Raw genomic sequence first — 21004 nt, 5'->3', positions numbered from 1 at the left:
TGACAGCACTCTGCTTGTGTATTTTGAGGGCCTTATGACCTCCTCAACACATTTTTTTGGCAGGCAGCTGAAGACCTTGTCACTTTCAAGCATTTCTCCTCATGCCCAGAGATACTACAGCGCAGTCAAGAATTTGCTTCAAGACAGCCAATGAGCCAATTTGTCCTGTCTGGTGCTGAAAACATTATAGCTAGTCTGTACTGCCCTGGGTTGGTATGACTTTTTTTTTTTTTTTTTAACTCCAGAACTGGATTTTTCAGTCTCAAATCTGATTACTTTAGCAGAGTGTATTTTGTGAGACTGGCATCTTAATGCTTTTGGGCAGCAGAATTTTCACTTCCTACAGACTGAAGCTACTTTCAAAACTTCATTCAAATGTCCTTCTTTTCCTAACCATTGTGTACTGGTTGACTTGCAATGTGATCACTCAAGTAAATATGTTCTCTGTTTCTCTTGCCTAATCTCAATGTGCACTGCATCCTTTTCTTTTCTGCTTAAAACTCTGCTTTACTAAAATGTTTAAAAATGTTTAGAGAAGCAGAGTAAGGCAGACAGATAGTTTTGAGAGCACCACAAAATTATACATACAGCACTGTCACATAATACGTATCTTTGACAAAGTGTATGAATGCAAATACATATCTTACCACTGTGCCAGCTATTTGGCAATACTTTTCATAAATGTATATATGGAATTTCTCTCTAAGATTATTGTTTTTCTTTTGGGACAGCATTGTTTGCAATCTGTAAATAGTTACTGTACACTTCCAAGATTCTAGTTTTTAATTCTTTCAAAGATTATTCTTCTGTTGTAAGTTGAGATCAATTTTGTGCATTTGGGGAAATGCTTGGCAAAATATTGGAATTGCAATCTAATGTCATCCCTGAAAGGAGAGTTTTTCCTCACCTGAAAACCTGCCAGCATCAGTGAAGGAGAACTAATATTCTAAGATAATGTAACTTGTACCTGGAGCTATTGGTTTTCTCTCATAGTTAGAATTTAATTTTAACTGAATTTTAACAATGCTCAGAGTTTTTAGATCCTTTTCTCTGCATCTATCGACCTCCAAGTCAAATAGCTCGTATAGAGTTATAGTACCCATGAAATTAGTGGTATTCCTGTTGTTAGGAATGCCCATCTTCTATGTGTCAGTAGGTGATTATGCTCCTGCTAGGTGTCTTTTTGTGACAAGCAATCTCCATTGTACTGCATGAGCTGGGTAGTAAAAAATACCTACTGGGAAAAGCTCCCTCCTTGAGAATTCAGCATTGTTATGAATCCATCTGGGAGGAAGTGGTAGGGGAAATGTTAACAGAAACTAGACAACAGATTTAGATCTATTATGAAATTCAGCTTCTGTTCAGACGGCTCTCAGAAAAATAAATTTAAAAAAAAAAAAAAAAAAAAAAACTGAGGGGGGAAAAAAATCCTCCCGGTTGCTATAACTGCAGATTGATGGGGGAGAATGTTTACTGGATTTTTTGTTGCCAGCCAGAGGAGCCATAGAAAGCATATGTCAGAATTGTATCCACATACAGATGCTGCTTTCACTATTGAAACTGCACTGGAAGTTTTCAGCTGAAAAAGCTTGAAGTTCAGAGGGCTTGTGGATAAGGGTAGATGGCAGCCTAGACTTGAGCCTTCACTGTGCCCTTGCAGTCCAGAAAGGCAACCATATTCTGGGCAACAGTAGACACACGAGGGATGAGATGCTGTACAGAGACCTAGGCAGTCTCCAGCAGTGGGCCCAGGTGAAACTCATGAGGTTAAATGGTATAATATATCTGCAAGGTCTTGCACCTGGGTTGCAGCAACCCCCCACTACCAGTACAAGCCAGGGGACAAAAGATTAGAGTGCAGCCTTGCCAAAAAGCACTTAAGGCTATTGGTGGATGGATGGTAAGGTTGATACGAGCCAGCGATATGCTCTTGCAGCCCAGCAGGCCAACTATATCCTGAGCTGTATCAAAAGGAGTGTGGCCAGCAGGGTGAGGGAGTTGATCCTACTCTTCTACTCTGTGCTGGTGAGATGTCACCTGGAGTACTGCATCCAGGTGAGAAGTCCTCAGTACAGGAGAGATATGGACCTGTTGAATCATATCTATTGGAGGGCCATGAAACTTGAAGGAATGGAACACCTTTCCTATGAGGTCAGGCTGACACAGCTGGGGCTGTTCAGCCTGGAGCTGAATGGTATCTAGTGGCCTTTCAGTATCTAAAGTGGGCCTATAAATAGAATCTGTTGTAATAGGACTAGGGGAAATGGTTTCAGACTAAAAGAGAGGAGATTTAGATTAGATATAAATATATATATATATAATAATTATATATAAATAAATGTATATTTTTATGATAAGGGTGGTGAGGCACAAGAGCACGTTGCCCAAAGAGATGGTGCAAGCCCAGCTCTGGAGGCATTCAAGACTGGGGAGGGCTGTGCTCTCAGCAATCTGTTGCAGCTGTAGATATCCCTGTTCATTGCAGGGGAGTTGGAGTAGAGGACCTTCAAATATGCCTTTTTACTCAACTTTACAATTCTGTAAAGTGCATTGAAGTCAGTGGAAGTTTTCCTAAGCATTTCAGCATATTTTAACTACTCCATAGCATTTCTGGTTTCAGCTAAACGTATAATAATTCATTAATATGTGGCTCTCAGCAACAGAATCATGCCCTGGACCAGACCAGCTGGGGAGGGGTGGAGCTGCTGCCTTTATGGCAGGTCAGCAGGGGGTGAAGTGGGGCCAGGACAGGTGGCCTGAATTAGGCAATTAAGCCAGCCATGAGCCATCCTACCGAAGGCCATAAAGCTGTGAGGGAGTTGGCCTAGGGGTTACAGTGTGAATTGTTGGTCAGTAAGCAGAGGGAGGTTTTGTGTTGCTGGTGGAGTGTCTAATGGCTGCTGTGCATTGGTCAGCAAGTGGTGAGTAATTGCATTGTGATTGTATATATTATTGCCATTGTTTCTTTTTTCTTTTTTTTTTTGTTCTAGGAGTTAGTTTTTTAATCTTAATGCACAAGTTCTGTTTTATTTCTAGTTCTCCCTCTTACCCTTCCTGGGGGGGAGTGAGTAACTGGTTGTGCAGTGCTGAGCTGCTGTTGAGTTAAACTACAAACACCATGGAGATAAAGGGTCCTTTTAATACTTCCTAATTGTCTTGTTTAGAGAGGTTGTGTTTGGCTTCGAAGAGCATGTGGTTCATTAACTAGGCTGTTAGTAACTTCTTTCATAAAGATATATTTGCTGGGGCCAACCTATAGAAGGGCAAACAATGCCAGTAGTTTAGCTGAGGCTTGCAGTTCAGCCTGCGTGTCCTTTGTAACCTTGAAGGAGCTGATGAGGAATGGTAATTTGAGTTAAGGTATTATCCTTACCGTTAATTAATAGTAGTTTCTGTACGGTTCTGTGCTGTTCTCTTGTACTGCTTTCTGTAAAGATTCTGAAAGCTTCTTTTTCATGCTGGACAATGAGAAAAGGACTTGTATTTTCAAATGAGGTTTTCGTGTAACTCCAATTGCTAAGGAGCAGAGAGCATTCTGCTAACATGGTTTTCACCTGAGTACAAAATCACAGGGAAAGTGGCTGAAATCATCTACAATTGCAGTTCAACTTCTTAGGAAAATAATGCAACATCTTAAGATGCATAGTATTCTACTACATAAAGATGATAAAAGACAAATTTCCAGTAGTGAGTGCTCTATTAGGGGATGTGATTACTGAGGATTGACCTTGTGGGTATACAAATACAGACTCTTCTTGCTGATGATTGAGTGATGAAATAGATTGACAGTAAGGACAATGAGCCTGTGGCAAGGAAGACTTAAGGGCAGGTCAATAACTATTGCTGAGAGCTGTTGGCTGACCCAAGCTCTGCTATCTGTTCACATATACAGGTACTCAAACTTTCTTGCCATGTCCATCTAAAAGAAATCCTCACCTTCATGTGTGTCTGGAATGAATTGTCAAGGGGATGCATAAACAAATGTAGGTTCATAACTGAAGTATTGGATCAGAGAAGATGCTACAAAATGTTTCTTGGAGTTTTTAAGGTTCTTATATCTAAAGATTAATAAAAGCCAGATGTGAGAGCTTGTGAACATAAAAAAAAAAAAATCCTATCTTCTTGCTCTTAGCTGAAGGCAAAGGTTCTGTTTAAACAGCTTGTCTTTCGAAATTGTTCACAATTCAAATTTGAGGTATAATACAGTCAGTGGAGTGTTTTTAACAATAACATTGTTTTAAATTCTTATAAGTATGGAAGTCTATACGTGACCATAAAAACAGTCTGCTAGTGGGCTGCTTGGGCCTGAACTTTGCTCACAGTATGCTCTAGGGAATGCAATGACATGGTGACCTTAGTCACAGAAAAACATAGAATGCATTTTTTTCAAAACAAGGAATAACAGTAGCTCTGCTGTCAGTTTCTATAAATCTGGGAACAGAAGCTGTGAACCAGCTTTCTGACGAAGCAGTCTAATAAGCCATAAAGTGCATGCTTTCTGTTATTCAATTTTAAACATTCACTTAGTTTTTCAGTCCGGCAAAACTGAATTGAACTTTCTATAGGCATCCGTTTTCTGTGCTGTATCACTTCTCATCAGTGTGAACACTAAATTATAGATATAAGCTGCTGTCTCACAGTTTATGATGAATTAAGGAGAAAACAGAATCCAAAACCTGAGATCATAATCCATTGTTAACAAAATCTTAAAATAAAATTGAATCCAATTTTATAAGAAGAATTTCTTAAATATAAGCTTGTTTGGAATATCTGCTTTTGATTTTTAGTGCTTTTATTTAAATCGGGAAGAAGTCAGACTCTGGATTTTAAAAAGTCTTAGTCCATATCTGATGTTTGTCACTGACCTAGCCTGGAGTGGAATGTCGGTTCAGATACTTCAGTCAGGTTTCTCTTGTGAGGTTCAGAAAGCTGTCTCATAAATCTGTAGTTCATGCCTTTCACATTCAGAGACCAGTTTAGATAGAATTTGCTCCTGAAGAAGTTAGGGAAACAAAACACATTGTGTAACAGGATTTGGTTTGCTTTCAGTGTTTGGGCTGTTAGTGGTTTCTTAAAAATAAGCTTGTGGACTTATAGTTAAGAATTCCAGTTTTATTTTTAACGGTAGGGGTTGCTGTAGGAAAAGAGAACAATAAAGTATTGATAGCAAAGCATGCAAATGAGTTCACAGAAACACTGTATTAGTGAAGTAAAAGGGCAGCCAGAATACTTTATACAGAAAAGGTTTACAAAGGACCCATTGCACTTTTAGTGACTTTTATAACCTGAGGCTATTATTTTTTCCAGTTAGCACTGATTAATTGCTTAGTAAAAATAAGAAAACCTTGCTTTTTGATTTTTTTTTTTTTTGTCTGATTATAACATTGCCTTCCAGAGAGACCTAGGCAAGATTGAGCAATGGGCCCAGGTGAACCTCATGAGGCTAAACAGATCCATGTGCAAGGCCCTGCAGCTGGGTTGTAGCAACCTCCAATATTAGAACAAGCTGGGGGAATGAGATAATTGAGCATAGCCCAGCTGAAATGAAACTGGGGGTACTGGTGGATGGCCAGCTGGATGGCCAGTAATGTGCCCTTGCAGCCCAGAAGGCCAACCATATTCTGGGCTGCATCAAAAGAACTTTCAGTATCTAAAGGTGAGCAGAGGGGGTATATGAAATGGGGACAGACTCCTTTGTAGGATCTATTATGATTGTACAAGGAGGGATTTAGTTTGGATATATGAAAGAACTTTTTGACGATAAGGATGGTGAGGCACAGGAACAAGTTGCTCAGGGAGATGGTGGAAGGTTCTATCTCTGGAGACATCCGATGTCAGGCTGGATGGGGCTCTGAGCAACCTGATCTAGCTCTAGATATCCCTGTTCATTGCAGGGAAGTTGAAGTAGATGACTTTTTTTAAGGTCCCCTCCTACTCAAATGGCTCTGTGAAAGTTAATAATGAAACTGTAGTCTTTCAATTCTTATTACAGTTTACATTCTTATTCTCTCTGTACAACAGCTGGATCTCTATCTGAACTGGCTAGTATTTCAACCTAATGCATGCAACTCAGAACAAAGGGTGCATTTTATGATAAGTATTTGTGGGATGCTACTCTCCCTTGTGCCTAGATACTGGGGAAAGCTGAGAAATTCCCTTTCCTGGACTTGTTTGGCATGATGAGTTACGAGGTAGATATGACTCAGTGATGTCAAAATTTTCCAATATTCTGGTTTCAATTGTTCATTTTCTTTATGGTAGCTCCAGACCCTGATCAGAAAGCCCTCTAATGTGCACCTAGTGTACACACAAGGATTTCTGTCCCATAAGTGTCTGCCCCTGCTATTGATAGCACTGGTACTGAGATTAAACACTACAGCATTCGAGGAGCAGACAGCATGGGGGGGAAAAAGCAGCACGTTATGCTTGGAATCAAAGAGATTGAGGAATTGCTAGGAGGGTGTGGCGGAATCAGCTTTGGTTTGACAAGGAGGGGAGAGAAGGCAGAGTTGCACTGATGTCCAGTGGGACCTGATGGGAGGATGTGGTCTGCTTCAGCCAGCGTTGGCAAGGAGGGGTAATCCGGGCTTTTGCTCTCAGCAAAATGGTAGGCCAGAACTTCAGAGGAGGAAAAACTGTTGTCTTCTGGTGTTTAGCAGGTCTGGATGAAGTATACGGAAGCATAATGCCTATAGAGGAGTACTGTGTGAGTGAGCATGCTCAAAGTCTGCTGAAAGGTCAGAGGTTAGTGTTTCCTTCTACATGGTGCTCAGCTTAAAGGATCAGTGGTCTTCCAGATGTCTGCAAACAGGGGAAGACAGAGAGCTGCTTCCTTTCTACTCTGTCTGGGAGGTGTATAGAAGTCAGGATCTAAGCTGTTATTTCTTACCTAATAACTTTGTAATACTCTCAGGAATGAGAGCTCCCAGTTTGCTGAGCATAAATAACTGCAGTATAAAACTTGATAGAAAAAGCAATGATTCGAAGTCAGCCAAAATGCCTTATAAGGACACAACTGTAAGTACTGCCTACTCCCGGATTTGAGTCCTAGATCCATCTGAGTATGCCAGACTGGAGCAATGACTCAGGCTACGGATTCCAAGGATTTCATCAAGATGATAAAAGTTTAGGAAAAGAAGCAAGGTGCTTTCTTTGATTATAAAACTGGAGTTGTAAGTAGTGATATCTGCTGGGGAATAGTTATAGGCGATGAAGTGAAAATTATGACATAGTTAAGTCGTTTGAAGGTCTCCTTTATGAAATGGGAGTTTTTATGATGGTGACAAATTACTAATAAGATGTCATTTTATCCCATTCCTAAAAAAGTTTGAGTTATCCTGAATCCTGAACAACACATGTCAACTTTGCACCATATATGAGGATAAGTAAATAAAAATAAATGAATTATTTCACTGTTGTGTGGAAGTACTTCTCAGTTTTCCCTAACTGATCCTATTCAGATTTAGAGAAGCGAGAGTGCAAACACATTTGAGTTACAAATATCTTTCTTCGTGTATTTGGTATCACTGATCTTGAGATGTCTGATACTGGTGAATATTTATTATTGCAATTTATTCTGGGAACAGTAAGACTCCTAATTTACAGGAAAGCAATGAGAGCCAAGTCCCAATCCAGAGGAAATGGTACTGCTGTACTGCTGGTGGTGCATTAGCAACAAAAGATCCCACCAGTTAAAATTCTCGTAATATTGATAGCAGAAGGGATCAACAAGTATTGCAATACTAGTAAGCATTAAGGGTTAAAGATGTGATGGAAGCTAGTGACTAGAACTGACTTTTTACTGAAATCACTCAAGGGCTGTTCTCACAGGAGAATTTGGTACTGCGTGGAAATGAGACCTTTCTCCTTCATGTTGGTGGAATATGCAACTCCCATGTATCCCACGCTCTTCACAGCACCCCCATGTTGCCACTGATTGCATGCAGGCAGCAGAGCTTTGCTAAGCTGAGGAGTGCTTCCAGCTGAAGTGCAGAACTGCTGCCTGTTCCTCCTGTTTTTGTTCAGGCAATGGTAGGAGGCCTGAGGAAGTCAAAGCATAATACAGAAAGAAGTGTAAGATTAGCATTACAGATTAGTTGTGAACATTAGCATCTCACAGGTTTGACTTGATTTTTTTTATATATACTCAAATGCTGTTTCTGCTTTATGCGTAGGCTATGCTTCACAGAGTCTGAATTTGTGAAAAGTGCGTAGAAGGAGTAAGAGTCTTTGTGGGCCATGTAAGAATTATTTTTCAAATGAAGGAGCAGAGTATTTTTTTCTGCTTACTAAATTAATGCAGTCCTGATATGATTATTTTGATCATGTGACAAGGTGTAATACAACATGAAGTCTAATAGAGCTGGGATTGTCAGCCCAAAATGAGGGGCCTTGCTCCAGGGAGTTTTCTCGTGATACATTTTGAAATACTGCATACAGAAACAAGATATTGTACGTATTTTGTTACATATTAGCTTTTGCTTGGAGCTTGGTGGCTTTTTCCCCCCCTACACTGCAGTGCCTCTTGACAGGGTCAAACTTCAGATTATTTTCAAGCTCAGCTAAACCCAGCATTTGTCTTGCATCTTCTTTGGTGTAAACATGGAGACCTGAGATACACTTTTGGATGCTGCAGCATCAGGTGCCTCCTACCATCATAGGCTCTCCTAAGCAGAGTTCTTCAATGAGGATTCTGGGACTCAGCCAAGAGATACAAGGTGTGATCACGGGTGACTCACCATGGCAGGCACAGTCCCTTGCTCTTGGCTTCAAGACCTCACATATGTTCTGTGTGTTCTAGATCTGAAAATAGGTCATGCCTGGGAGGAAAGATGAGACAAAATTTTACCACACACAACTTTTGCATGGTGAGCAAAGTTGTTTCCGTGCTCTGCCTGATTTTAAAAGAATAAAACACATGAGCTGTGGCCTTCAATATACAGTTGAAAAAGGTTGCTCAAGGTTTTACTCAGTATCTGTTGTTCTCTTCTGAAGAGTCCTATAATTACTTGCATTGGATTTTGAATCTAACTACTTACCTAATTAGTCTTCCTAACATGTCTTAATTACTGTGTTCAAAGATGCAGCTTAGTTTTTTTGGAGATGGAAGGAGCTGTATTTGATAACTCAGGTCCAGATTATGAAAACCATTTTTCTTGTTTTGTTCAGCTTGAACAAGATAAATGAGAGATGTAGTCAAACACTATGGACAGAAAAAACTGTGAGTTGATGGTGCTCTGCTCTTTAGTGTAGGCTGCTACAACTTGCTACTGTCAATTTTTCCAACATAGTGATACATTGTGGAGGTGCCTTGAGTGAATGGGGGGGAGTGAGGAGTGGTCTTGGAGACTAAATTGAAGTGGTTGGATCATAGGATAAGGAGGAGCAGATCTGTGAGGAGACCAGTGACTGCCTCTGACTGTTGTAATGCTGACTCAATCTCTCAAACGCGTGATATGTAGCCACCTTCAAGTTGAACCAAAAAGAGGCAAAATGGCTGAGAGAGAGATTGAAAGATTACCTTCATGACAGTGCTCAGGTTATAAAATGTATTAAATACGATGCTAAAGGGCTTACTCCTTTTATTCTGTATTTGGTAATAGCAACTTGTGAACGTTTAAAGAACCATTTTTAGTTAATTTTATTCTGTGTCTCTGTACAATTCTGAACAGTCACATAAATTTATAACAGGTATTTAAATTTCTTCCATACAAGGTCTGAATTCCTTTGAAATTAAATGATATAAAAATATGAAAATAGTTTACAGTTGAATCATTCTCATTTTTTTTTAGTATAGGTTTATTCAGCAAATTGGCTACCAGTTAAGGGTGATGGTTTCCATACTGTGATTTGTGGCATATTTGAAACAGATGGAAGCATCTCAAAGCCTGCGTTGTCCAAAGCCAAGAACATTTTTTCAGCAAGAAGTCTGAACTTGTTGCCACATAAACAAAATGAGTGATTTAACTTAGCGTCTACATATTTTAGATTGGCAAAAGCTACTGCAAAAAAGAAAGCCAGAGAGGAGATCATATAAAAATAGGAAGAGAAAGGCCCAGAGCGTGTGCACGGCACATATACGCACATCTCCTGGCAGCTGTTCAACCTGAAATGTGTTTGTGTGGTGAGACTCCAAGTGGTAGGGTGTTTTTGGTCCATCTGGAAAATCTCTTGCGCTTTTATTCCATCAGCATAAGAATGAAATCAATCAAGCCTAGATATCAATGATGAGATATCTAGATGCTTTCTATTGAAAAAGACTCAGAGGTGTGAAGTGCTTGGTGGAAGCTTGCACTGAATGACATGCTTTTCGAGTACTAATCTTTTTCTAAAAGCATGCCTGCCATACTTTATCTAACATAAATTTCAAAAATAGAGATTTCGGAATTATACTGTTAACTAATGGAGCTTCCCTGGTAAATTAGTGGAACTTGGTTGAGTCTTAAAAGATATATAGGATCCTTAACTGTAATAAGTGCTAATTGAAATTTACTCTTGAATACACTTCTAGGGGACTTTTTGTCTGGTCTAGGCTGTTTAAAGACCTTTAGTATGAGAAAACTAAGTGGCTTATCTAAGATTTCAGTAAAAGCTTGAGAATTCTTAATTTTCTTTCCATCTTGTATGTCACCTTCAGTTATGAAAGTACAAAGGATGGTAACATTGGATGATCTATGCATGCTCTTGTATCCTACTAGTAGCTCTGATGATTGGCTATTATCAGAGTATGTGGCAAGTACTAAATTACTTAACAAACCTAAATCTTTCAAGCAGATATTTTGAATCCACTTCTTATCAAGCTGCTTTTCTGCCCAACGAAGCATGCTGCGTAAATGCTTCTTGAATTACAGATATTTGTATTTAAGATGTGCCTCTTCAAACTCTTCTAGAGGTAAGCCTGATTGGCTATACTGGCATTACTCTTGATGGTCCATATTGCTACTTTGTAAGTACCAAATTAGAGTGTGAAAAAGGGTTCTTTTTCACTTACACACCTAAGAAGTAGGGCTCAGAAGAGAACTCTGGGGCAGAAGGAGTTGCTTGATGCTCGAGCATAGATGGATATCATGTGGAAGTTATTTCTCTGCTGAAGAGATAAGAGGGAGGATGCATCTGACTGTTGAGAGGCTTGCCAAGCAAAACCGGAACGGCATTTGGTACTTAAGATGTGTTAACAAATCCAAGGGAAGTAATAATCTTGTGTAGAAGCATACAGGACTGATACTATGCATAGCTTTCAAGTGGTGACCTTCAAGATACTACAACTGTAGTTTTTCAATAAGACTGATAATACATGGAAGAGAGTTTTGTGCTTCTGCTTTCTGTGAAGAAAAATGAAATGTAAACAAACTTTTCTTTATTAATATTTTTTCTTTTTAATATTTATATATTTACAGAAGAAAACTCATCAGCTGTTCCTCAGACTTTCAGATAATTTAGAAGGCAAATTTATACTGTGGTAGAAAAAAAAAATGGAGAGGCAGAGAAGTATACATATATATTTTTTAATATTAACAAATGGCTTTGTGAGAAGCAATATTAAGTCTTTCCTGACTTGTCAAATAGCTGCCTTGTCCTGAACTTCCAGAATATACATCCTGGCATACATTCACAGAGGAATTTTTATTCTGGAATGTTTCTGTGCCTTCCTGTCATAAGTGACTCTTTAACTTATGAAGTGTCTCCTCACGCAGGTCTTGATTGCTATATTTTGTAGATGCACAACTACTATTCTCATTTTGTCTGCTTGAAATTACTATAAAAGACTCCAGTGTAGCTGTTGCTCTATTAATTTTCAAAGGATGAATTAACTTGTGGAGAAAGATGCCTTTGATTTTAAAAATAAATAAATAAAGATTTGCTGTAGTTGGTGATGCAGTTACAAAGCAGTTATACTGAGAAAGCTGATAGATTGATTTATTTTTTTTTCTTTTAGTAAGTGAATGAATAACTTTAAATATCAGAAGCTTTTAATCTTCAGCATTATAACAACACTAGGCAACCAAGTAATCTATACATAGAGAAAATTTTGTGATAGCTTTGTGGAGTGAATTTCTATTTCTTTAAGAATTAGCAAGCAGAAGCAATGAAAATGGACAAAAATATGAGTAAAGTCAAGGAACAAGCATTTTGTCTATGGGCTGGTAAAACAGGGCGGGTTTTACTGAGATATGAATCAAGATTATGTCCCCATAGCATGTGCCTACTCATCCATTGTTGTGTGTATGAATTGCAGATAAGGAGAGTGAAAGAAATGCTCCAGATATCCTTAAGAATATCTTAATAATAACCATAGCTGTGATAAATTCTGTAGTTTTGCAGGAAATCACTGGGGACTGGGGTAGATTTAACATCTGGATAAATCTTCCCGTCTATTCACCTGTTCTTCATTCTGTTCTTTGTGGCTCCCTCCCCTCAAGATTGCAATATGGTGACTACAATTACTGTTAGCTGCTTAGTTAAACTGAGTTAATTTAAAGACAGTGATCAATGTCAAAAGAGCTAAAAAGGAATGTTAGTGAGGTAAACTTATTTCTCGATTTTTTTTTTTTTATACATAGAACATTACTCAGAGCACCCCAAAGAGTTTTTATCTTAAAAAAAAAAAAAAAAAAAACAAAAAAAAGCCCAAGGTAATGTATTACAATTACAAAACAAAGCAACAACAACAACAAAAAAAAAAACAGGGAAAAATACTATCATAAAAATGAGTATTAAAATGAATTCTACAGGATGGAACCCCTATTAATGGGTATTTTAACTGTGGAACTTCACAAGCAGGAAATGGTAGCTGATACAACTCTTCATCTATATCTGTCTGGCCATCGCCCTGGAAAGCTCTTCCTTGCCTTATTTCTACGCTCCGCCTGTGGTCCCAGATGCTATCAGGAAATAGAGAAGCACAAGAAAAGAGCACAAGTTAGCTGATTCTGCTAAATAAACCACTGCGACTGTTTAAGGATTTATGATAGACTGAATATTGAAAAGACAGGATGAGTCTCTCATAATTCTCCATGAAATTAAAAAAAAAAAAAATCAAAAGAAAGTTTATTGCAATTTCCCCTGCTGTAATACTGTTAAGATTTATTGCAGTCTAGTAAAAGCTGAGGAAAAATAGGTTTAATTTCTTAATTCATGTATCTTCTGGAGCTCTCTAGTAGTATTGGAATATTTATAGTCTGAGTAAAGAATAGATGTCTTAATTAAAGAAGAAAACTAAAATGAAAACTTTCCAGTTAAGTAGTCCTTTCTCCTCAGAGCTCATTTTCCAAATAAAGCCCAACAAGTAAGACTTCCTAGATCTTTTTAGTGTGTTCTGGTCCTGGATTGATTCCTAATTCTTTTCATTTTGTCCTCCCACCAGATGTTGCAAATCCACCCCAAATTAGCAGTCTTAGAAGGTTCTTAATGCCAGTCAGGAATGATCAAAGCAGTGCTACCTTTAGGGGCAGGGTACTGTACATTGCTGCTTGTAATAATATGTCAGTATCACTGGATTGCAAAGAAAGTTCCTAGAGATAGAAAGGTTCTGATTCTTCCTCAGTTGTATCATGGCATGTGGAAAGTCAGTAGCGTGTTTTAATGCAAGTGAGAACACTTGGATTGAATGCATGAGAAGGGCGAACTGCAATAGAGTTTGAACTGTACTCTTGTTCATATGAAATGTACTGCTTATTAAATATTTTAAAATAGTATATTTTGCCTATTTACTTTGCTATCTAGAAGCAACAGGCTGCATAAACTCATTGCTACTGGCTTTTTCAGTGATTCTCTGATGATAAGCTGGGGCACGTTGGGAGTTAGGTAACAGTATTTTTGTAGCTCTCTCTTCATCTGGAGTTCTGTACTGAAATTCTTAAACAAAATCTTTCCTTATTTATCCTTGCCTATAGCTTACCAATGGCGTTAACATGCAGTTGCTAGATGAAGTATGTGAAAACCCTTCAATTAGAAGGAATTTTTTTTTTGGGGGGGGGAGGAAGGAAGCTTTTTGCATGCTCTTTTGAATGTATATATTTTTATGTAACTACTAAACTTTACAATTGTTATTTTAATTTCCACTGAATGAAACCTTTGCCAAATGTTTTGCTTGCAGAACTTGTTCTTAAGCACAGCCCTTTGAATAGTTATGGGTTAGAGTTCAGTGGTGTTTTTGGTTTGCAGATCCTCTAGAACTTTTTCTGTGTTTCATAATCCTTTAAACTGGTGAATTTGCCAAGTCTTCCCCCCCCCTCTTAATTTAATTTTCTTGCTCAGCCAGTGTATTTGTAACTGGTTGGAATTGTGTTATTTAAATAATGACTCCTGTCTGAAAGTAATTTCTGCCTTGTTTGTGGAAGGACTGCACAAAAAAACAAAACCTGTGGAAGCTTAGGGTTTGTATTTGAAATCCTGAATGGAATAAACAGAGTGGAAATAAAAGCCTCAAAATATTGTGTTGTAACTTCTTGTTCTGTTCTAAATACAGAACTTCAAATTAGTAAAGGGTCCAAGCTCTGGCGTAAGTAATTCTCTCTGTGTTAGCCAGGCATGGTGGGAACAAGCTTGGGTCCTTACAGCAGTATTTAGACATCTTGCATGCTGTCCAGGTTAACACCAGTCAAATATTTAAGGACTGGCAAAGAAAGAAAAATTGCTTCTAGAGCTACATAAATCTGTTAAGAATATCTGTTTGTGTTGTCTCTGTCTCTTGTGAAGGAGATTTGGTTTGTCACAAACATGGTAAATTAACCCTGTGGCTGCCTTCATATCACCAGTACATTAAAGAAGAACTAAGATTAGCTTGATAATAAAAACAGAATACATTAAAAAAAAAAAAAACAACGCAGTTCATGGCTGCAACACATTTTCTTTCTCTTTCAGTAAATTATTTCTTAGTAATAGACCTATATATTACACACTATTTGTTTATGCATGGATCAGAATGCTGGAAGAAGACATTTATATCAACTTCTATAATTTTCCCTGGAATGCTTTTTTCTTTCTTCCTGTCCAGGTTTAGCACTATCTTTGAAGTATCATCAAAGTAATGAAAGAAAATGGCTAATGTTCCACTAAAGCAAGGTAAATATTGTTTTAAACATTGGATTAGAGTAAATTTAATCCAGCCAGCACAGTTAGGGATTCAGTGCTCTCCACAGCACTACCTCAATTCCCAGAAAGAATGATTGTAAGCAGAAATACGATATTCTGCCAGGAAATCACTATTTCCGAGTTATTAGATTCCAGCCTTGGTTGAGACTGAGGCAAGGAGACAGTACAGGAGCATTCCTAAGTGTGGCTCAATGTATTTTAAATAAGCTCCTTCCAAGGGTAACTGAGATGATGGACTGCAGCAACACAACTGCAGGTGCGGTGACCCTGCAAACTGTGATTGCTTCCTCTTTTCTTCTTAGGGAGAAGGATAAGCTCAGTGTAAGCAAAAATACTTCATTCTTCTCTCTAATGCTCAGACTTGAAGCATTTGGTTCATTTACAGAGCAAAAATCTTTTTATTTATTTATTTATTTTGTATTAACCTCTGTGTATGGGGCACAAGAACTATGTTCTTGTGTGGAATTCCCAAAATTTCCATCACCACTGAGAGACTTCTGTCTCAATCAGAATCTTAGACCAAAACTCTAAGGTTATTGAAGTTGCTATTAGATGTCATAGTCTCCTGTGTTAAGCAGCTTTACAGTAGCACTGAGAAGATACTATTGTTTACACACATGAAGCAAATACTTCAAAACTGAAAAATAAATACTCTTTATTGGTTAAAAAAATTGGTCTTGCATCTTTTTCTCCAGGAGAAAACTGATATTGTTTTCTTTTACTTTGGGAACCACCATTTGGAAAAAACGTCTGGTTAGTGAAGGCCAAGGAAAGCATTCTGTAATTTTGGTAATTTGTCACATGGATCCTGTAGTTCAGGTATTTCATGTTCCTCTTGCCTTCTCTTCCTTGTGTTTCTCAGCCAGATAACATCTACTCCTCCTATTTCTCAGCACATCCTTTATTCTCTGACAGTCTTACTGGTTAAAATGCATTTAAATGTTTTTTTTTTTTTTAACAGACCATACTCTGTACTGGTCAGCAGTAAATAGAAACTAACACTGGAATCCTCTTTGCATGATTATAAAATGCTTATTTCAATCGAGCAGTGGATAATTATTCTCTAGATCTTACTAGATGCTTCCTACCATAGTTAGCCTCTGTAACACTAGTTTTAGTAGGGAGTGAAGGACTGAATCAGCTGTGCAGAAATAAAGCTCTTTTCTATGCTATAACTGTAGAGGAAAGAAAAACCTTAATTTTCCATCAGCTATTAACAATCAAGTCACTGATGCTACCATACTCTGGTGTTCAGGTAACTTGGGGCTGTGTGCACCAGTCTATCCAAAGCTATTGGGAGTGAGGACGATCCTCTTAAATTTGCTCTTGAATCCCTGGAATTGTTCTAATGACTGTTACGTTTACACAGATCATAAAGTTCTTAAGTAATACGTGCTTTGGTAAGTGTCCAGCATTTCAGGCTTGTCAAGAGATTTGCTAATGGTGATGGCAACCTCCAGGCAAGTCTGTGCTACTCTTCAGCAGCTCTGGTCTCATTTCTGTGTTAGAACAGCTTGCTGAGAGGTTCTGAAAGGATTTGCAGTTTTGTGTTTCTGGTAGCCAGAAGTGTAGTTAACACATGAATTCACACAGCATAATTCCATGAACAGAATGTAAAATAGAAATTCACGTTTCCAGACTACTACTCCTTTGTATTTAGATCATGGAACCCATTGCTTTTCAAGCCACAGTAACCATTGGTGGGGATAAGTGATAATACGTACAGACATAACAGAATCCAAATAATTCTCTTCAGAAATAGTTGACATCCATTCTGCAGTTGACCATGACTTTTTCACTGGAATTATCTCTCAGAACATGTAGATTAAGCAAATGTAAAATACTTTGCAGAGATGCTAATTTTGGTGAATGTTAATTTCAAAAAACACAGGTATGGGGGGAGGGGAAGTCCAATCTATAATTGTTGTGTTAATATTAGTTTTTTCTTGGGAGAACAGCTGGATAAACACTTTTTTCTGAAGTTAATATGCTCTCAGGGGTATGAGATGCAACTCCAATGTGATCTTTATTAAATAATGTTCTTTTTCTCTCCACTAACATTCATGCTGAAATATTTGAGGCTGCCAGTCAAAGCAATGGGGGGGGGAAAAAAGGAACCTACAGAGAAACAGGGCTATTTCGTTTTTCTTGGATCTTATGCAAGGATATTACTCTTAAAATTGCAGTACAACTACCTCATCTGTCAGGCTAATTTCACTAATGTTTTCCATTTTCTTCTGTTGACAGCCATTAAAAGTATCATATTTAATGTTAATCCTCATCTCAGTATGCTGTTTAAGAAAATTGTTGTGAATTAATGATTTTTTTTTTGGGGGGGGAGGGAAGGGAGTGGTTGCATTTTTGAAGGTTTCAGTCTTTTTGCATTCCAGGTATGGCTTTCCTAAAGTGACCTGTTTACTTTGGTTAATGTCATAAAAAATTGCCTTAAGACCTGCCCTGAAGGCTCAACTAAACACCATGGGCTGATACAGGCGTGTTGTCCTTCTGCACACAGTACGGCATGTTGCTTGCCCACTGCGTGCACCTTACTGAAGCGGACAGTGTTATAAATAACAACTTATTTCTTAGGATCGTTCCGCCTCCGAGCCAGAGGCTGAGCGCCGGCTGAGGCCCCGGGGCAGGCCGGGTCAGCTTCCAGCCTGGCCTTGGCCTGCGCTTCCGTCACGCACCAGCAGAGGGCGCCAGCGCTCCGCCGCCGCCTCCTCGCCTGCCTGCGGGCTGCAGCGCAGCGTTGGCGGGGTGGGCGCTGGCTGCCGCTGCTGGCGCTGCTTCAGGCCGCGGGTCGGCTTCGGCACCCCTCGGGCGGCTCGACCTGTGGCACCTTCCAGCCCTCAGCGCCCACAGCTGTGATTTTAACGCACCGCTGAGATGCAGGAAACGCTACTCTGCACGTCGGGATCCAGGCACAGCAACGGTTCTGCATGGATATCTGTATTTAAAGCGTCTGTCTCAATAGCTAAAAACAGTATTAATTTCTACTTAAGTATAACCAACATTCCTACTGGTATCGAGTGTTTTTTCTACATCTCGAATGCTGCAGGTTTCTAAATATTTTAGATTATTTTTAAATATTTAGAAGACTTGGTAGCTTTTACTGTAGCCACGATATAGCACTTCTAGTGTCTTGGATCTGAAAGGACTTGGGACTGCAAGTGAAAGAATTCCATGGCAAATACTCTGATAAATAACTTCTTTTTTCAGTATTACAATTTGCTTCCTACTCCCCCTCCCCCTTGGGGGGGGGCTGTGGGAGGGGAAGCAATAGGTGTGACTGGTTTCATTCAAATTATTGTATCTTTTTAAATGCTACTTTATTTAGCAATGTATCAGATAATTGATATACAGTCATGGGGGGGGGGGGGAAGGGGGGGGTGCAAGGGAGCTTGGAGGAGAGAAGAAATTTGTAGTTCAAGCTTTAAGAAGACTTGGTTCCAGCAAACTTGCTCCCAGGAATACCATTTTCCATTTTTCGTCTTGGAAGCAGAGATCTGAGGGATTTGCTATTGAATTGTGAGGGGGAGGAAGATCTTGTGGTCTGAAGCAAGTTTCAGGGTTCTAATACCAGATCCTGACTTGACATCTAATTATATAGCTGTCCATACATTATAATGTTTTGATAGATGATAGACTACTCTGGAAGTGATAAAGATTAACAAACTGATATCCTTTACAGGTGCTTTTTCGAATGCCCATTGATAGAAGTACAGAGCTATTGGTCACTCCACATCCAGCTCATCTGACCTATCTTATGATCTGTTTTAAAAGCAGTATGTTTTCCGAGGTTGTGTGTCAAATGCAATAAAGACACCCAGACACACTATGCAGGGTTTGTAGCCTTTCCCAGTGAATAGCTTGTATTGTGGTTATAGTTCTTGATGTTAATATATAGAAGAAATGATAGGCCCTGAAATAAAGGTTTGTAAACATGGCACACTGAAGACATCTAACGATGACATAATTAATCAGAAGAGCAAGGCTCCTGCATTTGCTGTTGTCTTAAGAACCTTCAGCAGTTACAGTTCTGTGTAGGGGTGTCCTCTCCTTTCATTTTTTTCCTGTTATGATTCTAAAAACTAGTTTACATTTCTAGCAGAAAACAGGCTGCTAGTAGAGGAGCATGTTCTGACAGCTGAAAATTGTAACCATTAGCATTTGTATTTTCAGAACTTCAATCTCTATCAATTTTTTTTTGACTGAATGTGACAGCTCTATCTACAGGAGATTAAAGTTCAGTGGGCTCTTTTTAACAAACTTCTGTTTCTCATACAGAAGTCAAGGATGCGTGAAGAAGGTGGTTTGGGGTGTTTCAAGTGAATTGATTCTCTTTGCAAAGAGGCAATGATTTGGAAGGTGTTTCAGGATGTAGCACATTCCTTGTCTTGTGCACTGTGATACCTGGGTATGTTCTCTTCATAAAATGGAAAAATGCAATGAGATATAGCCAGATGTGTGTATATGCTGAGGGGAAAATGTAATTGGAGGATTAGAGGACTCGGAGCAGTTCTGTGGTTGGATGCTGGCTAGCTATTATTTGGCCTTTAAAAAGCCTATTTGAACAGAAGAGATGACTTCTAGCTGTCTTGTTATGAGTCCATAAACAATCTATGCCTTCAACTGAAGTTACTCATTTTAGAGGAGACCTCACAGAATATTTGGCAGTTTTTCAATTTTTTCCCTTTTCCTATCTTTCAAACTGTTGGATACCAAATCTTGTGCCATGGTGTTGTTAATTCATTGGGGTTTTTTTCCGAATTTTCCGTAAGAAAATCTGCAGATGAGTGTTGCACCCCATCTTCTCATGAGACTTTTACTTAGTACCTTAAAGCGTCAAAGAAGAATGATGAAGAGCAAGGTTTTGGCATCCAGTAGGTCTTGAACTGAGCTGTGTGGAGCATCTCTGAAAATAAGGATGTGCTTTTGAGAATATCGCAAATCCTGTTGCTGCGATCTGTCCAAGGCACATTGTGGTAATTACTGATGATGACACCAGTTCTTAAGCTGTCCCACTCTTAGAGTTATTTTAACATGGTAAATAAACCTGCATCCATTCTCAAAGGGTTCAGGAGACTGCTTGAGCCTCATGAAAATGACAGCAAAGCAGTTCTTTGGCAGACAAGAAGGAAGCACTTTCATCTCCCATTCCATGCTGGGAACCCTGAACCTGCTCTGACAGTGTCATTTGCAGCTTTGTTCTATGGGATAGTATTCTTTCTAGTCTCCTTTACACGTGAATCCCGATACAGATGACAAAGGATGCTGATAATTATAGTCAAATTGGCAAGTATTTCTGTATACTTGTATGTGGGAAATAAAGCAGGGCTAATAGAAATGACTTACTAAAATATTGGGATAGTGTCCCTTTTCTAAAAATGCATCATTAAAAGAGTTCTTTTGTATCATGTAGTTTGGATGTAGATTCAGACATTGGCCACTTACTCGATTTCATTATCCCAGTCATTCAGATATAGAGCATGAGAGCGATATCTTTTTTGATTCTGAAAAAAGTATTCTCAGATCTAGTTTTTGTTACGGGGAACACCCAGTCACTATGTCTCACTTAAATGGCAAGCAGTGTGCCAAAACCAGGGCGGCTTGAGGAACTCCTTTTCTCCTCAGGCTATAGTGGTTTGTGTTAAATAGAATCTAGATCCACAGCTCTCCTGCTGAGGTTTTTAAAAAACATTTCTCCAAATCATCTTTTGCGACTTTGTGCATTTGTTGAACTGATTCTCTGGAATCATACAGTTTGCCGTGTTCGTTTTGTTTTTTTTTTTTAATTTTTTACTACATAAGTAATCTCAAATTCATCACAGGAATGTGATGAAACTACAGTATAGTAGTTGCAGTGTTGCATTCACATCCATTCATGATTTTTATGTCATGTTCAGTG

At 38.8% G+C, this 21004-nt stretch overlaps 1 long non-coding RNA gene across 1 annotated transcript in view; it reads left to right on the top strand.

Moving 5' to 3' along the window:
* The first annotated feature begins 2845 nt into the window (after positions 1-2845).
* Positions 2846-21004, top strand: part of LOC128086621 (uncharacterized) — an 86614-nt gene continuing 68455 nt past the window's right edge. Inside the window, exon 1 of the long non-coding RNA XR_008209441.1 lies at positions 2846-2921. This is a non-coding gene — a long non-coding RNA (uncharacterized LOC128086621). The remainder of the gene's footprint in view (positions 2922-21004) is intronic.

Source organism: Tympanuchus pallidicinctus, unplaced genomic scaffold (genome assembly GCF_026119805.1).
Source record: "Tympanuchus pallidicinctus isolate F22 unplaced genomic scaffold, pur_lepc_1.0 scaffold3, whole genome shotgun sequence".
In the NCBI taxonomy this organism is placed as follows: Eukaryota; Metazoa; Chordata; class Aves; order Galliformes; family Phasianidae; genus Tympanuchus; species Tympanuchus pallidicinctus.
Note: the sequence above shows the minus strand (reverse complement) of the source record. Positions and strands in the feature narration are given on the sequence as shown.